This window comes from Anastrepha obliqua, chromosome 6 (genome assembly GCF_027943255.1).
Source record: "Anastrepha obliqua isolate idAnaObli1 chromosome 6, idAnaObli1_1.0, whole genome shotgun sequence".
Taxonomy (NCBI): Eukaryota; Metazoa; Arthropoda; class Insecta; order Diptera; family Tephritidae; genus Anastrepha; species Anastrepha obliqua.
This window is the reverse complement of record NC_072897.1, coordinates 4847442-4867006: the sequence shown is the minus strand read 5'-3', so window position 1 is coordinate 4867006 and position 19565 is coordinate 4847442. Positions and strand designations below refer to the sequence as shown.

Here is a 19565-nt window from a genome sequence, read left to right as displayed (position 1 = left end):
GAAAAGCTTGTGAGAAAGCAGCACGGGTAAACACGGCGCTGTCTCGAATAATCGCTAACATAGGCGGGCCAAGCCAGAACAGAAGGCTACTACTGGCAAAATTTACCCAATCCATTATAATGTATGCTGCACCTGTGTGGGGACAAGCGAATACGAAACATACGGCATGAGTAAAAAATCACTGTTTCGACTGAGCGCTATTAGAGTCGCAAAGGCTTTTCGCACTGTATTTCATGAAGCTATCGGGGTAATTTCTGGCATAATTCTCCCAGATATAATATAATGGCTCTGGAAAGTAAGAGAATATATGACAAGAGCCGAAGCCTTGGCAGGTCGTTAATAGCTGAGGAGCGCAAAGAAATCAGATACGAGAGTCTATCTAAATGGCAAAGACGCTGGAATATAACAACCAAAGGGAGATGGATACACCGACTCATTAGTGATGTGCAGGCATGGGTCGATAGAAAACACGGTAATGTCGACTTTTATATGACGCAGCTCCTGACAGGACATGATTGTTTTAGAGAATACCTCCACAAGTATGGCCATGATGATGGAGTTATATGCTCATTTTGTGCCAAGGCTAATGAAAATGCGGAGCATATTTTCTTTCACTGCCAAAGATATAATAAAGAACGAGAGTTGTTGGAGGACCTAATAGCAGAACCAATAACACCGGACAATGTTGTTCCACACATGCTACAATCTAAAGAAGTATGGGATTGTATAAACAATTGTCAGCGTTCGTACTCAATGATTTGAGACAAATGGAGAGAAGGCGAAAAAGCGAAAGCATAGCACTATATCGCTGAAATTCCATAGTAGTAGATGTAGTAACTTTTCCTGTAGTAGTAGATTTAGTAACTTACGGTTGTGCTGGTGGACCACTTTCTAGATAAATTTATTTGGATGCAGGTAAACTGACGATACCAGACATAGAAACTTACCTTTCTGTGGTATGGAAAGAGACATGGTGGGTGGGGGAGTACTGTTATGACAGGGGTGGCTCTCTCATCAGATGACCTAAACAGTGGGTGGTAAAAAAAAGATGCTACTTTCGACGTATTGCATCAGGACAATAACGGACGTTGAGTTTAGTGCTCAAACCGCCTCCCGACGAATACTTAACGGTTGTACCAGGGGGATCGGTACTTTGACGGTAGGAGGTTTAGTTTGGGTTAAAGTCCCACACTGACGGGGTTAGGCTTTCGATGCTTCCTCCTCGAAAAAAAAAACATACGTATACACGGTGACATGTGCAAATATGTATATCAGTTCGTTTGATCATAGGTTTTTCAGATGCATTAAGATGTAAAATATGTAATATTTATTTTATATATGAGACATATAAATATTAAGATAAAAAATAAAATATGGCAGAGTAAAAGAAAATACTATAAAATATTTCATATGACAAAAAAACGTGAATAAAAATAAATAAAAAAAAAAAAATACCAGTCTAACGGTTAGACGCGATAGAAGTGAAACCTTCCGTAAAACAAACTGAGAGAGAATGGGACGAAAGCAGCATTAGGGGCGGGATAATTATAGGTTCATTATAATATTGCTATAAAGTTCATATTTTATTTTCTTCATTTTATTATTATTCATCCTCAATGTTTTCAATTTCAACAAATGATACGAGTGGCTTATGATAGCTAAAATATGATACAAATGCTTTGGTTTCGATGTTGTCAAAAAAAATACCCAAACGGACCGAAAAAACAGACTTACAAATTTCTTCCATTTTCGTCTACTTGTATTCATATAAAAATTTATGTCTCTTCCCAAGACCGTTTTCCTCGGGGGGACATTTCCCCCCCGGGGTGATACATAAAAAATTCCCGCACTCTTTTCGAGAGTGACGGTTCGCTAGATATATTAAAATCAGCTTAACATTAGTTGTACTCCGATGGAGGATCTATCAGATGTTAAGCTGATACACTTTGATCTTAGCCATAAGGCCGAGAAGCGATAACCATACACAACCAACAAACTATATTACCTTGTCAATACATTTTCTAATAAACCTTTTGAGAATTACACGCTCACAAAAATTAATGTACGAAATATTTATACCGATTCACTTAAACTGACTTTCAGTATCTAAACCAAAAATAGAAAAGCCAAAAACCTGTTTTCAATAAATAATCAGAAATGTCCTACAATGCAAATTTCAAAAAAAAAAAATTTTTTTTTTCTTGTGATTCGAACCAAGAATTTTGGATCGGAAGCTCACATTGCTAGCCGCTCGGCTATCGCGCCATGCTGTCGGCGCTGGCCTAAAAGTTTTTAGTTCGTCGCTACGTTTATATCAACATATAATATAACGCTTCGTAACTAAATAACTTTTAGGCCAGCGTCGACAGCATGGCGCGGTAGCCGAGCGACTAGCAATGTGAGCTTCCGATCCAAAATCCTTGGTTCGAATCACAAGAAAAAATAAAAGTTATTTAGTTCGTCGCTACGTTTATATTAACATATAATATAACGCTTCGTAGCCAAGAGAGTCGCTTTTTCGTTTCACTTTTTCTCAAATCACTCCCAACGATTCTAAAGAAGTTTTCACTTCAAAAAATGCCAGTCTAACGGTTAGACGCGATAGAAGTGAAACCTTCCGTAAAACAAACTGAGAGAGAATAAGACGAAAGCAGCATTAGGAGCGGGATAATTATATGTTCATTATAATATTGCTATAAAGTTCATATTTTATTTTCTTCATTTTATTATTATTCATCCTCAATGTTTTCAATTTCAACAAATGATACGAGTGGCTTATGATAGATAAAATATGATACAAATGCTTTGGTTTCGATGTTGTCAACATATCTTTGAAATACCGCGTCAATGGTTGTTTTTGATCGTGTTGTCGATTCAGTGCGATTGTTACACATTTTTAAATTGAATGTTGTATTGAGAACGTCAATTAAAGGAACCGCTGTGTCCAATGCAAAATTTACGTTAAAATCGCCACTTAAAATCATTGGAACTTTATTGTAATCTTTTCTAAGTATCCGCGATACTTCTGGTGTATACTTTATTAAATTTTCGTGAATGAATTCCGTGATGCTATTTATTGATTTTTTTTTCTGTCGATACTCACGACACTTTTCTGTATAATTTTTCGGCATAATTGCGGTAAATATTTAAAAATGAAAATATTTACGAATATAAAAATACACACGCGGTTGCTATTATGAGCGTCCCCAGCAAAACCTGCGTGACCGAAACTCTAACACAATTACATTATTTTGAATGTTACAAACACATATGCACGCAGGTTTTGCTGGGGCGTGACCGAAACTCTAACACAATTACACATATGCACTCGTATTTGTTTGAAAATCGACTTTTTTTTTGTTCTCCGTCACCTTTGGAAAATGTGTAAACAGTAAGCAAACTGTATTCATATATTTTTCCTCATTTTTGCATCAGTAAAATTAAACAAACGCCGTAGCCGAATGGATTGGTGCGTGACTACTATTCAGAATTCATAGAGAGAACGTCAGTTCGAATCTTGGTGAAAACACCAAAATTAAGGAAAACTATTTTTCTAATAGCGCTCACCCCTCAGCAGGCAATGGCAAAACACCGAGTGTATTTCTGCCATGAAAAAAAGCTCCTCATAAACATATCATAAAATAAAATAAAATAACTGTATAAAAAAATTTTTTTTCTTGTGATTCGAACCAAGAATTTTGGATCAGAAGCTCACATTGCTAGCCGCTCGGCTATCGCGCCATGCTGTCGGCGCTGGCCTAAAAGTTATTTAGTTCGTCGCTACGTTTATATGTAATGTTCGTAGCCAAGAGTGTCGCTTTTTTTGTTTCACTTTTTCTCAAATCACTCCCAACGATTCTAAAGAAGTTTTCACTTCAAAAATACCTGCATAAATAGTAATTATACATTAAATTTGAAATATTGCCAAAGCATCAAAGATACTAAAAAACAATATTTATGCTATTATATTCCATTTGTACATACATACATACATGTAGACATATATTCATATATATATATATATATATATATATATATACGATTAACGTACGCTTTCTCAGTTCTCAGGAAAGAAAAATCGACATTTTCTTCGTGTCGATTTACTCGTATGTTTGTGTATACGAGCAAAGACATCGTTTCTCACCTCTAGAACTTATGGCAACGGTTCGCCCTTCCCCTGAAAAGCACCCGGCCGACCGCATCGATATGCCTGCTTGCCAAAAATTTAGTGATTGTGACTCTACTACAGGTATTACTTACTCAAGGCAGCAACTCAAAATGGTTGTTTGAATTTGACTTGTCCAGCCAGTACCCTTTAAAGTTTTTTGTATAGTATTTCGAGTTTGGTTTTTATGTTTTTTGTTACTGTTCATCTGTTCGTTTTAGTTGTTTCAGGTTTTCTTGCTTATTTGATTCTTTGATGGTAATGGTGTTGATATTTTGTACTTGCGGGAATGTCTATGTTGTGAAAGTTTTTGAAGTTGCTGTCGAAGAACAGATCAAATGGGACAAAGAACATACTAATGTTGTAGCTGCTGTGTTTTCTGCTGTTGTTGGGCTGGTTGTTGATGTCGTTCTGAGCGGGAGAGTGGAGCGAGCGAACTGGTGGCTTGGTGGTGTTGACAAAGTGGCAGAGGATGTACCGGTTGATGTTTTTGATATGTGGGGAGGAAGTGGAGTTGATGTTGACGCGCACTGGGCACTCCAGAGGAGGGAAAGAGTAGTGATATCTCTATCAGGTGCCGGAGAGCAAAATCTAAGTTCTTTTGGCGCGTTAAGGCAACTGTTATCTTTGGTGTGATTTGGTGCTTGATGCTCTCGCCTTATTTTATTTTATTATTAGCTTTAATTTTTATTATTAGCTTTAAATGTGTTTATTTACTGCGCAAGAGTTAAGTAAATAAATAAAACGTTTATATTGGTGCCCTTTCGTATCAATTACTAAGAGCTTTGTGAAATTCGTCCGTTCACTTTCGCTTTATTTTTAAGTACTGATTAAGAACTGCCTGGTTATAGTGATTTGGCACCCATTTGTTTTGCGACGGCATTGTGTTTATGCCTTAAGTAGCTTTAATGGATGTAAAATTAATTTTCATTTTAAAACACTCTTTGCAGCTCTCAGCTGCTTTTGTTTGAATTATTTTGAAAATTAAGTTTTGGCAAATTTGCCATCAGAGCTCGATACCCGTAGCCGAATTATCACGACACGAAAGCGCCTACGAGAGCTTACGATTCACACCGGAGACACTACTAACATGCCCGCCCGGTAAGTTGAAAAATGAAAAACTTCGCTGATTTTCTTCGGTCAATCCCTGAAGAAATTAAAGAATTTTCTACTGCAGTATAACTTAGTGATGCAGATTTCATTAAAGCTTTAGTATTACAATGGCATCCAGTGGGTTATTATTTTTCGTTCATTGTTTCTTTCCCGATACCTCAAATTTATTTTACCCTCTTGGATGATTAGCCCCAAAAACCATAATAACTAAATCATGTTTCAAAAGATGTTTCTCGAGTAACGCAACACGCTTGCTTGTTTAGAAAATATTAAAATTGGTAGGGTTATAAGCACCCCAAAATCAAGGCCATACTGTTGAAATGGTTTTGGTGATGCACCGGAAGTTGCTTATGCAGCCATGGTTTATTCGAGAACAATTATGGAACACGGAGATATAGTAGTAGAACTGCTCCAGAGTAAGACATGGTTGGCTCCCGTAAGAGCTAGAGCTCTGCGTATTTCATTTACTTGCCCAACTGGTATATAAAGTAAGAAATCTTTGCAAAGGTCTTTTGAAAATATTGGGTAGTCGAAAAAGTCTTTTCGTATTTTAACAATAGATGTCGTTAGAGTCATCTATCTCCAGTGCTACCAATCACATCGTGTCATATCATATGGTGTTAGAAAGGTGACATTTTAAGCTTCATTTAACCAAAAAAAATTAAATTCGGAGAAGTTGAAAAAAAGTTATAGCTGTTCAAAAATTAGTGAAAATAATGAAGAAATTCGCTATATTTTGAAATTTTTGTATAAAAAAGGGAAGAATGCCGCGCAAGCCACCAATGAAATTTGTGAAGTTTACGAAGACGATGCTGTATCAGTTCGTGTAGCCCAACAATGGTTCGCTCGCTTCCGTTCTGGAAATTTCGATGTGAAAGATGCACCTCGCTCCGGTCGACCTATCGTTGAAAAATTCGATGAAATTATGGGACCGTCACATAAGCTGCCATGACATCGTCAAGGCACTAAATATTCATCATCAAACGGTTTTGAACCATTTAAAAAGGCTGCGATTCTTTGCTGAAACGAAATGAAATCGAACCATTTCTGAAGCGAATGGTAAAAGGAGACGAAAAGTGGATCAAATACGACAATAATGTGCGAAAAAGATCATGGTGCAAGGGTGGTGAAGCTCAACAAATGGTCGCAAAGCCAGGATTGACGCCTCGAAATGTTATGTTGTGTGTTTGGTGGGATTGGAAAGAATCATCCACTATGAACTGCTCCAGCCTGCTCGAACGATTGATTCTATATTTTACTGCCAATAACTGATGACAAGAGAAGCCTGTGAAAATTACTTGTCGCAGTTTTTCGTGGAAAAACCACAAAAGTTTTACACTGATGGAATAACGTCTCTAGAAGAAAAATGGCAAAATGTGGTCGACCAAAATGGTACATATTTGGTTCATTATAAATATAAAACAAATGAGTTGAAGTTTGATTAGAAATACGAAAAACTTTTTCGACTACCCAATATTATCTATTTGAATGTGGTTTAGAGCTGTGTCGATTCGTTGGACAGTGTTTGTAACAAACCGCGTAGCACAGGTTCAGCGTCTTACAAACGTCAGCCAGTGACGATATATCTCTATATTAGACAACCCCACAGATTGTGCATCGAAAGTCATACTACTAGACAATCTATCCATGCATCCTTTCTTGTGGCATGGCCCTGCGTGGCTACTTAAAAACGGTATTGGTTATAGAAAGAAGACCACCAGGTGAAAGCCTATAATATCATGACAACGCTACGAATATCATGACGAAATAAAGCAATTGTGGCAAGCACATGAGCTACAGACCGATCAAGAAACTGAACCCTGGAGAAAGATTTCTACGTGTAGGAGGAAAGATACAACTCGCGAAAGTGGCAGAACAACTCATGTGACAACTTCCAGCTATTTGATTGACTCTGGCGCAAATATTCCTGCTTAGCGGCGTCGATTTTTCTGACCCAATTGACGTAGTGCTAAAACATCAAAAGGGTTGATTTACATATTCCTGTGTATGGTATCAAAAGCAGTACACTTGGAGCCTGTCACAAGTTTATCCACCCAGCCTTTTATTTTATTTTTTTTTGTCGGGACAACTAGCAAGTGGAGCACTCAGACACAATTAAGTCCATTGTACTACACTTGGATTTCCTTTCCATTTTCTTTAAATCTACCCCATCTCCGAAGGCATCTGAGTAGATCTTGTGGTTAGTTAAAGGGTTGCAAGCCAACCGCAATATCAACATATTCTACTCTAAATCAGACGGTAAGCCCCGATCATGCATAGTCACTAAAAAACACTTAAACGCTTTTTTGTGTTCTCATTTAAGTTCTCCTGATTTTACTGTGGGGAAGGTGGAGTGGCAGAAATCGGCAATATACCTGGCATCAGTATACATGCCACATGATAAACCGGCGCCACTAGAAGAAGTGGCTCGGTTCCTATCAGCACTAAACAACACGGACAAACTATTGATGGGCTGCGACGCAAACGCCAGAAACGAGTTCTGGGGCAGTTCGGAGACAAATGAAAGAGGTGACTCATTTTTTGAATTGTTATTAAATACTAACCTCGACATTTATAATGTAGGGACCACCCCAACCTTCACTTTTCTGAGGTCGGTAAATTTTCCAGTCTGGGAAGGGGTCTTAGTGGTTACCTTATGCACAAACAATAACTCCCAAATAGTCACAAATTGGAGGGTATCCGACAAGAAATCCCTTTCGGACCACAGTTCGATTCTTTTCGATATAAATCTGAAGCTTGAGAAACCGAACCCATATAGAAACCCTAGAAGAGCAAACTGGCACACATTCCGTAGAGTAACCCAGTCTAAACTTCATCATATAAATAAACCATAACGTGAAGTAAAGACTTAGATGAGAAAGTAAGAGCTTTCGAAGCTTCGTTGACAAAAGGGCTTGAAGCCTCCTGTCCCGCCACATATGGTAAAACAGGTGGTATGAATATTTAAGTCAACTCAGAAAAATGACAGGAGAAATCTTCAACATCTTCTACAAACACAAGTACACAATAAAGCAATCAAAGAGGCTCAGACATGGGATTGGAAAGATTTTTGTAGTTCGATCGAATCAACCAAAAATACGGCTAGACTATGTAAGTTTTTATCCAAAGAACAGTCCTGTCCTTCCTTCTTGAGGAAAGATAACGAAGACTGGACAAAATCTTCGGCCGATATACTAGAATATCTTATATATACAAATTTCCCAGGTAACACAGAATATATTGAGAATAATAGTAACAGTGTTCAAACATCCAACCTGTCATACAATACAATCAATCCCCATCGTATCCCTAGATAGAATTCTATGGGCGATGAAAAACTTTGAACCATACAAAGCAGCCGGTCCAGATGGGATATTCCCTGGCATGCCGTGAAACACTCGCGAATTCCCTGGCTGGAGGTCTTTTTCAAAAAAGCCTTATGCTAGGGCATATTCCAAAAAGCTGGAGGAGGATTAAGGTGATTTTTTTCCCAAAGCTGGTAGACGCGGTCATGATACAGCAAAATATTTCAGACCCCCTTATTCTCAAAACTCTCGAATGATTGTTGAATGAATATAATGAGATAAGATTACAAACACAACGGTTTCATCATTCCAACATGCCTACCTCAAAGGAAAATCCACAGAGACAGCTCTTCATGAGGTTTTAAGTACGCTTGAGAGGAGCATAGAATAGAAAGAATACTCACTAGTCTATTTTCTCGACATAGAGCGGGCGTTTCACAATGTTAACACAAGATCCATAATTCAGGTTCTTAATATGTTAGGCACAGACATAGGATGTATAGAGAACATGCTTAAAACTAGAATAATCATCGGTGAGGTAGGCAGCAGCACGGAAAAACGCTCTGTCAACAGGGGAACCCCTCAGGGAGGGGTATTATCCCCTCTGCTATTAGTTGTCAATAACAGCCTTACCAAATTCAACCGAAAGGGAATTAAAGTAGTGGCGTACGCGGACGACATAGTGCTCATGGTTTCAGGAATGTTTCCAACCACAGTCAGTGAGATTAGGGAAGGAGCTCTGGTATTACTCAACATCTCAGCCACAGACTGTGGTTTAAGAGTAAACCCGAGCAAAACTGAACTGATACTGTTAACTAAGAAAACCAAGATACCAAGCTTTAATCCCCCAAAACTAAAAGGCGTTAGCTTCGTCTATAGAAAGTGGCCCTTCATCAGTCCAACCAGCCTCCTACTGCCCCCTCTGCTTAGTGACAGGAGCAGCTGCAACAGTCGGTCAGACAAGACAGGTAACATCAGTTTTGTCCATCTGCAGCCTCTCTCAGCCTGGCAAGCTGGCTTGTGGATTGAAGTAACCCATCTGGCATTGATGGCTGCAGAAGGGACTGGCAGAACGGGCTCTGGGCCTAAGAAGTTGGCCTCAGGATATTATGTCCACCGACATAGTTTAGCCTGGATTTACAGGAATCGACTACCCCTGATTTGGTTGCAGATGGCCTTCAACGCTTCTTCTTGGATGAAAGCATCAAGTGGTGGTAGACCAATCAGAGCATCCAATTCCGGGCTTGAAGTAGTCGGACAAGCTCTGGTGCGACAGATGGTCACAGTGAGTTGTAGTCTCGATAATGTCCTCCTGACTCGCACGAATGAGAGTCTACTCATCCAGACCACTGATGCATAGGTGATAACATGTCTTATCATAGCCGAGTTGATCCATTAGACCTTGCTAGGAGAAAGACCCCACGTTTTCCCAAATACACCTTTGCACTGCTAGAAAGCTGTCAGTGCTTTGCTTTGATTTCTTTGGATAGCTGGATGGTGACTCCGTGTAGTTTAGGCAGAACGAGTCCACCAAGCTTCCTCTTTTTGGTAAAGAGGACAATACCAGTTTTGGTGGGGTTTGCCTATAGCCCATTAGCACAGCACCAAGTGTCAATCATATCCAGAGTTTTCTGCACTTTTCTACATATGTTCATAAGCGAAGAGCCTGTTATCAAACATGCAACGTCATCCGCATATGCTTGTGTGTTGACTCCAGCACCATTTAAAGTGGTAAGTAGAGGATCGATCACCATGCCCCAGAGCAATGGGGCAGCCTCTATTAACCCCGAGCGACACTAGCAGATCCTCCTCCGCCCCCACCGTGACGATTATTTGGGCTAGCATTGAACGAATCCAATTCACCAGAACCCTATCTACTCCATGTCTGCTGGCAGAGCTGTACATACCGTCGAAAGTGGCATTATCAAAGGCTCCCTCTATATACCAAAAAAGATCCCTTCTGTCGATTGCTTGCTCTATCCTAGCAACAAGATTTTGCAGTGCCGACTCGCAGGATTATACGCTTTTATAGGCATTCTGAAATGGAGAGAGTGGGTTAACCTTCAGTGACTTCTGACGCATATGCAACTCCTCTAGCCATTCCGGACTTTTCAGCATGAAAGAGGTCGTGCTGATAATTCTAAAGCTTTTGGTGCTAGTATAGTCATCTCTCCCAAACTTAGGCATAAAAGCGACCCTCCCATCCTCGACGAACGTGGTATATAAATCAGTGCGAGGCACGCAGTACAGATTTTCTTCAGGGCGGCTGTCACTGACTCTATGCCTTCCTTCAGCATGGCAGGATAAATGCCATCTGGACCGGGGGACCTGTAGCCGCCAAAAGATTTGATGGCAAATCCAATAGCGGGTTCATTCTCCACAGATCTGGCAACGCACCAGTCACGCCCAGTCTGTTTTTCTGGGGTTTCTAGAGGGCAATGCCATTTGTGCCTCCTCGCCACACTGAAACTCAATATACCTGTGGTCCGAGCATGAATCTTCGGCAAGGACTCTCCAGTTCCTGATTGACTACCCAAATTTTGAATTTAATAGGGTGAGATCAAATCACAATCTAGCAGTAACAAACGTAGGCCGTCTGCGCTTGTTGTGTATTTTTGGGCAAGAGGGAGCGATAAACTGGAGCAGCCGGGAGCCCCGCTCATTGCATTTGCTGCTGCCTCAGATTGTATGCTGGGCATTAGCATCGCTGCAGAGAACGAGGCCCAGACTGCGCCCCTCACAGAACCTTACGAGACTGATGGCCTTCCCATCTGGTGGCTGTTCCAGGGCATCGTAAGGAAAATAAGCAGATGCAATCTCAAATCTCAACCATCCGCTTCTACCCTTATAACACACTTCAGCAGCTACTAGGTCTTGGCAATAGAGTTGCTCAAGATCCGTCACAGTGAGATGGGATGATACTATAAGACCGGTCCTAGGTCTCCTCGAACTCCTGTCGTATAATACCGTGCCCCTTTCAACGCGCTAAAGCCACGGAGGTGGCCCTTAAAGACCCAGGGCCCTTGCACTCTTGTTATATGAGGTAGAGTGTCTAATGAAGAGTGTAGTAGCGGCTTTGGAATTCTGTGAGTTAATCTGTGTCACCGTCAGGGGACGGTTACTACAGGCACCACAGCCTAAGCCACTCATTAGGAATAGAGGAACATAGAAGGTGACAGTCCTAAAGAAGAGACTCAGACGGTTCCTGTACCGAGAGCCCATGACATCAACAATGGTCTCATTCAATCGTACCACAAGAGAAGCCCCTTCCTTTCTTTCCCGGTTGCTACCCTTGATGTGCGAGAGGATTCACCAAAGCCTCGTGTTGATGCCCGGATTCTCGGCACACAGACAGGACAGGGCATCCGCGTAGACGTCTCCACGTTACCGAAACGACCCTGACTTATGTATGGCCAAGGACTGTCACTCCAGCAGCATTCCCCGTATGTATGGTAAGTATGGGGAATGTTTATGCTGCTACAACAACAACAACCAAACACAACAGTCGGTTTTACGTTACGGAACGACTCGGATTTATATCCGGCCACGGACTGTCACTTCAGCAGCATTCCCCATATATGTATGGGGAATGTTTAGGCTGCTACAACAACAACAACAGCTGCTGTAGACAGATCGGGATCCGGAATCCAGCCTGCAGGACACGGTCCCCTCGCTGTAGACCGCGAAGCGTTCGTTATTGACAGCGGTCCTGATCCACTCGAAGTTGGTCAGAAACGCGCACGGCACCGTTATGGTGCCGTCCTTTGTCTCATAGCCCTTCACGTTGGCTTCAGGACCGGAGGCAACAACCCAACGCATCAGCCGGCCTTTGCAGTATTTAATTTCTGCATCAGTCAGCTGTTGGTCAGGCCCCAGTTTTCCGATCACAGCCACAGATCATGGGCCAGCAGCCTTCTCCCTATAGGATGGCTTGGCAACACCCTTGGATGTGCTCGGGCGAAGGTCCAGCTCGCCATTCTCCACTAACGAAATTTTAGCCTGGCAGACAGCTGAGTTGGATTTGTTGTCGGATTTCGGATATTGGATACCGCCGCCGTTGCTCATCAGAACCATCGCCCGCCAGATTGACTGGCGCCGAGATCACGCTCATATCTTTGAGGATGTGGCGCGGATATCAGCATCAGCTTCAGGACAGGGAGGTGGGTGTGCTGCCGTCAGCCACCGTCTTCCTCCGCTTACGTCGAGAGCGAGACAATATGAGATTGCCAGTGCCTATCCTACTCGGTGGCTTCTGAGAGTTTCACTTCCACCGATCGAGGCCTTTTGGAAGACACGGACGCAGAAGGGCCAACAGAACCGCATGAGGATTTTTCCCGCTGGAGCCCTGCCCGCCACTTTCTTCTTTCCCTCCTTGACACGCAATTCGATTTCCCGGCTTCTTTGGGGGGTCGTGCCGCCACCGAAGTAGCCTCACAACTCAGGCCCTCCGAAACTGGAAAACATTTTGCAGTCTCTGCAGAAGAGGAGATTGCAATAGCAATCCCCGTCTCCTCCTGGATGCACTCTCACTCATAGAACTGAGAGACTTGGGTAATAGTCGGGGCCTCCAGAATGCATGCCCCTGCCGGCGAAGTGGGGGATTGCCACTTGTGTGGGTTCCACCTGGAGTAGTTAATCTTTCGTTTTCCATTACCTTTTTCAATTATTGTTCGGGACTCTTCCATAGCCAGTTTGGTTTACGGATGGCCCCCTGATTCTATGCCAACTTTGAGTCATCACACGAATGTTGGAACCTAACCCAACTGTGAAGGCCACTATGTATTGTGATGCCAGAACTTCCCTATCCACCACCTGGGACGCGCCCGATGGGAGATCAGGCAACTCTTCACGAAGACACCACCAAGCCTTTAATCGTAGCTTTTCGGCGCTTCGTTTCACGTAGAGGAAAATGTACGCAGATATACTCAGATTATGGGACAAACTCCGCTGCTGCCTACAGTCTGCTACGCATCATGCTTCAGTGCTACTCAGCATCAATACCGGAAGACCTCAAAGAATAACTTTTTAGCGAAGACACAACTTGCAATTTTATTCCACCAGCCTCTCCACACTTCGGTGGTTCATGGGAAGCTGGTGTAAAATCCACTAAATTTTACCTTAAGTGTGTTTTGCAAGACCGCACTTAGAATTTCATTGACAACACTTTTATCTCAAATAAAAGTCTGCCCTAATTCGCATTCTCTTTGCCCGGTTAATGAAAATGCGGAAAACTGCGACGCAATTACACCAGAGCATTTTTTCAAATGGAGAACAAACTGGAGAACAAACTCATAAGATTCTTAATGAGAACTTACTTGATTTCCCTACTTCTGGAATAAGTTGGTAAGCGTATGGTTGAACGCTCAAAACAATACTTTTGGAGTCGCTGGCCTTCGGAATATCTCAGCCGACTACAAAGTCGTTCGAAGGGGCCACAACTTGAATCAATGATAACCTAGTTTTGTTGTGTGACGAGAGATTTCCACCTAGCAAGTGGCCTCTGGCGCGCTTAATTGAAATGCATCCAGGGCCTGATGGACTAACCCGCCTAGTTATATAAAGGAACATTTTTCAAACGACCTATACGTGGACCCTTCCTAGTTAACGGATTGTGGGATTGTTAAAGACAACAGCGGTTAGGCTGTGAGTCGGGGCACATCCATTCGACCTGGCAATAAATCAATTACCTCCAACGGCTCTGCTAGAAACGATTCTAATCTTTCCGCTTAGTGAAGTGCTCTCGTCCTCGGATTAGGGATTGTTCATGCTAGGCATATTCAAATATATATATAGGTACATGTATACCTACATATATGATAATACCTGTTCCAGTTAAACATATTTCACACATAATACTTACCAATTGTACCATTTAATTTTTGAAACTCGCCTACCGTAAATTCAACTCTGTTGCAAGAATGTGGCATAAGGAATCGAAGTGGAAGTACTGGAAAAGTACTGTATTTGAGTGCTCTCGCCTTTATGAAATTGTTGCCTTGCAGTATTTGAGATTTGAATTTCGCTTTCTTTTCGTTTTAGATAGCAGAGATCTACAACTTTTTTGTAAACATATAGAAATGTATAGAACAAAGTTTTTCTAAATATACTTCGTTGGTTTGGTTGATTGTATAAGTATTGTTTTTATACAGTCCGTTTGCGGGTTAGATTTTGGAGGTGTATGTTCCGAACATCTGGGCATCTCCTTCAGTTTTCGGCTCCCCGACTACTGTAGTGTTTTTCAGGCAGAACTGATTTCAATAATAAAAGCCGCGACACTGATACAGTGTGATGCGATATGCGGAAATGATATCTACATTTTCACTGATAGCCAAGCGGCGATAAAATCCTTCACAAAACAATCGACAACCTCCAAGGTAGCCATGAATTGCCGCACATCTCTTAACGAGATGGCTGAGTCATTTCACCTGAAGGTAACATGGGTTCCTGGCCATCGCGACATTGAGGGTAGAGCCGATGAACTAGCGAGACTCGGCACCAAATTGACTGATGAGTACATAGGGACACCCTTACAAGCATCTAAGCTACTCATCCTTGAAGAAATTGTCAGGAAAGCAAACGAAAGATGACGTAATGAAGCCACCAGCAAAATCGCCCGTTAACTGTGGCCGACTCTACATACTTAACGCACAGAATCTCTGCTAAGTCAAAATAAACATTGTCCTATCACATTGATCTCAGTCATAACGGGACACTGCATAATAGGTAGACACGCCCAAAGGATGGATGTGCAAACACATGACTTTTGTAGAAGTTGTCTAGATGAGGAAGAGTAAGAGACAATCCCGCAGATCCTGCTCTATCCTCTGGGTAAACAATTTTTTAATGAGTTGGAAGATCTCAGTTATAAAATTTTTGAAGCACAATATGTCAGTTAAATTGACGAAATACATTGAACTGAGGAAATGAATTTTTATTTTTTATTTGTTTTATTTAATTTTTATCGTATCAGCCGAAGAATGAGCCGTCACCATACTCGTGCTGGGGAAGACCATTTCCCAACGATGCAAAGCAAAACACTGTCAAAGCTTTACGTATTTGCTCGATTTGCACGTGGAATCTATCCTCAATGGCGAATAAGTGGTGCTTATTGTCGTCGACATAGAACAACAGCTGGCATTCAGTCCCAAATTTAATATTTTTATTTTCGATTTATATTTCACCTCGATTTGTCTGGGTCTTTTATCGATCGTTAGAACATTCAAGCACACTTAAAATTTATCATATTCAATAGAAACAACGTTTGCGGGGTTAGCTAGTATACATCGGCTGCTTTTTTAGTTGCATGAGAACTATCGATATCGATAACTAGGGTCTGATAGCTGAGAATGGCAATCTGTGTTGACATATCTGTTCAGTAAAGTTTGAACGGTCCCTTAATGGGGAAGGTACCTCTGCCAGGCTGGTTGATGTCCTCGTGAGAGGAAAGGCTGGCATCACTGCCATCCAAGAGATGCGACGGACGGGGCAAGGCAAGAAAACCATAGGACCTTGCGACGACTACTACAGATGCCATGTAAAGGAGCGCAAATTTGGTGTCGGATTTGTTGTGGGGAAAGAGACTTCGTCGCCAAGTACTGTCGTTCACTCCGGTGGACGAGTTTCTCACAATAATCCGCATCAAAGCGCGATGTTTTACCATCTCGCTAATTAACGCCCACGCCCCGACGAAAGAGAAGGACGATGCGACCAAAGATTCCTTCTATGAGCGCTTGGAACGTTCCTATGAGCGCTGCCCCCGCCACGACATATAAATCGTGCTAGGAACAACGCCCGAAAATTCTACCAGAAAGTTCGGCGGCTGACAGAAGGTTTTAAGACCGGGGCGTTTTCCTGTAAAAACAAAGACGGCGAACTGATGACTGACATCCAGAGCAATCTTAAATTATGGAGGGAACACTTCTCGAACCTGTTAAACAGTGATAGCTGCGCATGTCACAGAGCATGTGAAGATCCCGAAACGCCAATCGTTGACGATGAATTGATGTTCCGCTACCCGACCATGACGAAGTGAGAATAACGATAACGCGGCTAAAGAACAATAAAGTCGCGGGCGCCGACGGACTGAAGGCTGAGCTATTCAAGCATTCAGCTCCTATGCAAAATATGGTCGGATGAAAGCATGCCTGCCGATTGGAATTTAAGTGTGCTCTGCCCAATCCATAAGAAGGGCGATCTTGCAATCTATGCCAATTAGTCTTCTAAATATCGCCTATAAGATTCTAGCGAGCGTATTGTGTGAAAGGCTGAAGCCCACCGGCAACCAACTGATTGGACCTTATCAGTATGGCTTCAGACCTGGAAAGTCTACCATCGACCAAATATTCACAATACGTCAAATCTTGGAAAAGACCCATGAAAGGAGAATCGACACACACCATATTTTCGTCGATTTCAAAGCTGCATTCGACAGTACGAAAAGGAGTTACCTGTATGCCGCGATGTCTGAATTTGGTGTTCCCACAAAACTAATACGGCTATGTAAGATGACGTTGCTCAACACCAGCAGCGCCGTCAGAATTGGGAAGGACCTCTCCGAGCCGTGTGATACCAAACGAGGTTTCAGACAGGGTGACTCGCTGTCGTGTGACTTCTTTAACTTGATGTTGGAGAGCATCGTACGAGACGCAGAACTTAATTACTCAGGTACAATATTTTACAAATATTTACAAGAGCGTATGCCGATGATATTGACATCATTGGCCTTAACAACCGCGCTGTTAGTTCTGCTTCCTCCAAACTGGATCAAGAGGCAAAGCGAATGAGTCTGGTGGTGAACGAGGACAAAACGAAGTACCTCCTGTCTTCAAACAAACAGTCGGCGCACTCGCGTATCGGCACCCACATCACTGTTGACAGTTATAATTTGAGGTTGTAAAGGACTTCGTATATTTAGAAACCAGCATTAAATCCGATACCAATGTCAGCCTTGAAATCCAACACAGAATCTCTCTTGCCAACAAGTGCTACTTTGGACTAAGTAGGCAAATGAGCAGTAAAGTCCTCTCTCGACGAACAAAACTAACACTCTACAAGGCTCTCAGCATGCCCGTCCTAACGTATGGCGCAGAAGCGTGGACGATGACAACATCCGATGAAGCGTCGCTTTGAGTGATAATGATAAAGATCCAGCGGCTACGTTGGCTTGGTCTTGTCGTCCGAATGGATACAAGCGCTCCGGCTTTGAAAGTATTCGATGCGGTTCTAGCTGGTGGTAGCAGAGAAAGGCCTCCTCTGCGACGGAAAGATCAGGTGGAGAAGGACTTGGCTTCAGTTTGTGTGTCCAATGGTTGGCGCCGGTTAGCACGAGAAAGAAACGACTGGCGCGCGAAGAAAGAAATCGTAAAAGTTAAAACTATAAATAAGTGTTCACTGCGTGAAGCCGTCAAACTTCATAAACAACAGCAAACAATTAAAAATGCTCCTAATAGCTCTTACGCTGCCATAGCTTTCAATTCAAATGAAAGCAATAAAAATACGGTGTGCGCCGGGCGTTGTCGTGATGAAGGGTCCAATTGTTGACGAGGTCGGGCCGAACCCGGGCGATGCGGTTTTTCAGCCGAAGGAGCACTTCTTTGTAAAATGCCGCGTTTACAGTGCTTCCTGGAGGTACAAACTGTTTAGCTTTACGCAAAATTTGATCGAGTAACGTTGCTCCAACAATCGCTGCATTTTCGCCTTTGCAAAATCCTAACACACTTTTAAAACAGCTTTCACGCATGGAGCGATGTTGACTGCACCGCTGTTGCCAGCGAACTGGGACCTTCTAGTGGAAGGGGAAGGTCCAACCATCATTTTCCCCCACCAGCCGATTCGGTTGGTCGCTTGGTAGACGCTCCGCGCGGGAAGGCTCATTACTTTTCAATCAAACCCTGTACTAATGAATACAAGTTTCTTTCTTACTCCTCAAGTTCTAATATCGCATATAATTTAACTAAACTTAATTCAAGAGAGTAAGAGTAAGAGTAATTTTCCTTATCCCAAACAATATATTGATTATTTTTCTAATTTGAAGAGAGTCATAACTAACAAACTCTTAAAAAGGTCCATTCCGCACGAGGTTATAAACATAACATCTACTTTACTACAATAGCTTTGAAAATAAAATTAAATCATACATTACAAATAGCAAATACATATTATCTTCCTTTACAACCGTAGATATTACTGTATCCTCTCCACAAATTTCACCTAGGATTGAATGGAAAGTATACTCTGACCTTCGGAAGCGACCACTTTCCTATTTCGATAACTGTTCAAACCAATCCACACAGTAAAAAATAACCACCTTCGGAAATTCAAAACCGACTTCGCTAAGTGGGATAAATTTAAATCCGAGATTACAAATAACTTGAATATTTTATCCGTGCAAAATATTAACCAAGAAACTTCCATTAATACAAAGCTAATACGCTCTGCAGCAAACAAGTCCATTCCCCAAAGAAAACAAGGGGTGTATAATAATACACCTATCTGGTGTACCAAAACCTAAAACGACTTCGATCCGAAAAAAATTGAGCAGTGGAAATTTTTCAAAAGAAACATGTCAAAGATTTCATCTAATGTCCTATAAAAAATCAAAAGCTATTATCAAAAGAACGGTTAAAATCGCTAAGAGGAAAAGTTTCGCGATTTTTACCTCAAGAATCTCACCGTTGTCTTCGCCTAAAAGTATTTGGTCAGTCGTCAGGCGACTCACTGGTATCCCTCGTGCCCCCATAACATCTATCCAATCAAACAATACCCTGCTCACCAACTCCGAAGAACTTCAACTTTCTGAGGATAATAATTTTTCTCGCAATATATATTTATATAATTGGCGTGTGCACCCTTTTTGGGTGTTTGGCCGAGCTCCTCCTCCTATTTGTGGTGTGCTTCTTGATGTGGTTCCACAAATGGAGGGACCTACAGTTTCAAGCCGACTCCGAACGGCAGATATTTTTTATGAGGAGCTTTTTCATGGC

General features: G+C 41.9%; 1 pseudogene; it reads right to left on the bottom strand.

Moving 5' to 3' along the window:
- Positions 1-1863: 1863 nt before the first annotated feature.
- Positions 1864-1976, bottom strand: LOC129251017 (U2 spliceosomal RNA; annotated as a pseudogene).
- Between the last annotated feature and the right edge of the window lie 17589 nt (positions 1977-19565).